Genomic DNA, 1,270 nt, shown 5'->3' with positions numbered 1-1,270 from the left:
TCAGTACTGGGTTACCTTCAGACAGCCAGTACTGGGTTACCTTCAGACAGCCAGTACTGGGTTACCTTCAGACAGCCAGTACTGGGTTACCTTCAGACAGCCAGTACTGGGTTACCTTCAGACAGCCAGTACTGGGTTACCTTCAGACAGTCAGTACTGGGTTACAATCAGACAGTCAGTACTGGGTGACCTTCATCAGTACTGGGTTACCTTCAGACAGCCAGTACTGGGTTACCTTCAGACAGTCAGTACTGGGTTACCTTCAGACAGCCAGTACTGGGTTACCTTCAGACAGCCAGTACTGGGTTACCTTCAGACAGCCAGTACTGGGTTACCTTCAGACAGTCAGTACTGGGTTACCTTCAGACAGCCAGTACTGGGTTATCTTCAGACAGCCAGCACTGGGTTACCTTCAGACAGCCAGTACTGGGTTACCTTCAGACAGCCAGTACTGGGTTACCTTCAGACAGCCAGTACTGGGCAACCTTCAGACAGTCAGTACTGGGTTACCTTCAGACAGTCAGTACTGGGTTACCTTCAGACAGCCAGTACTGGGTTACCTTCAGACAGCCAGTACTGGGTTACCTTCAGACAGCCAGTACTGGGTTACCTTCAGACAGTCAGTACTGGGTTACCTTCAGACAGCCAGTACTGGGTTACCTTCAGACAGCCAGTACTGGGTTACCTTCAGACAGTCAGTACTGGGTTACCTTCAGACAGTCAGTACTGGGTTACCTTCATCAGTACTGGGTTACCTTCAGACAGTCAGTACTGGGTTACAATCAGACAGTCAGTACTGGGTGACCTTCATCAGTACTGGGTTACCTTCAGACAGCCAGTACTGGGTTACCTTCAGACAGTCAGTACTGGGTTACCTTCTGACAGCCAGTACTGGGTTACCTTCAGACAGCCAGTACTGGGTTACCTTCAGACAGCCAGTACTGGGTCAGACAGCCAGTACTGGGTTACCTTCAGACAGCCAGTACTGGGTTACCTTCAGACAGCCAGTACTGGGTTACCTTCAGACAGCCAGTACTGGGTTACCTTCAGACAGCCAGTACTGGGTTACCTTCAGACAGTCAGTACTGGGTTACCTTCATCAGTACTGGGTTACCTTCAGACAGTCAGTACTGGGTTACAATCAGACAGTCAGTACTGGGTGACCTTCATCAGTACTGGGTTACCTTCAGACAGCCAGTACTGGGTTACCTTCAGACAGTCAGTACTGGGTTACCTTCAGACAGCCAGTACTGGGTTACCTTCAGACAGC

The 1,270-nt window shown here is 50.3% G+C and overlaps 1 long non-coding RNA gene across 1 annotated transcript; it reads right to left on the bottom strand.

Annotated features, from left to right (window-relative positions):
• Window positions 1-751: 751 nt before the first annotated feature.
• Window positions 752-1,270, bottom strand: LOC115183299 (uncharacterized). Its single transcript, XR_003874022.1, has 2 exons — window positions 1,115-1,270; window positions 752-875 (listed from the first exon to the last, which is right to left on the bottom strand). It is a non-coding gene; the product is annotated as an uncharacterized LOC115183299 (long non-coding RNA).

The sequence above is a fragment of the Salmo trutta genome, unplaced genomic scaffold (genome assembly GCF_901001165.1).
Source record: "Salmo trutta unplaced genomic scaffold, fSalTru1.1, whole genome shotgun sequence".
NCBI lineage: Eukaryota > Metazoa > Chordata > Actinopteri > Salmoniformes > Salmonidae > Salmo > Salmo trutta.
Note: the sequence above shows the minus strand (reverse complement) of the source record. Positions and strands in the feature narration are given on the sequence as shown.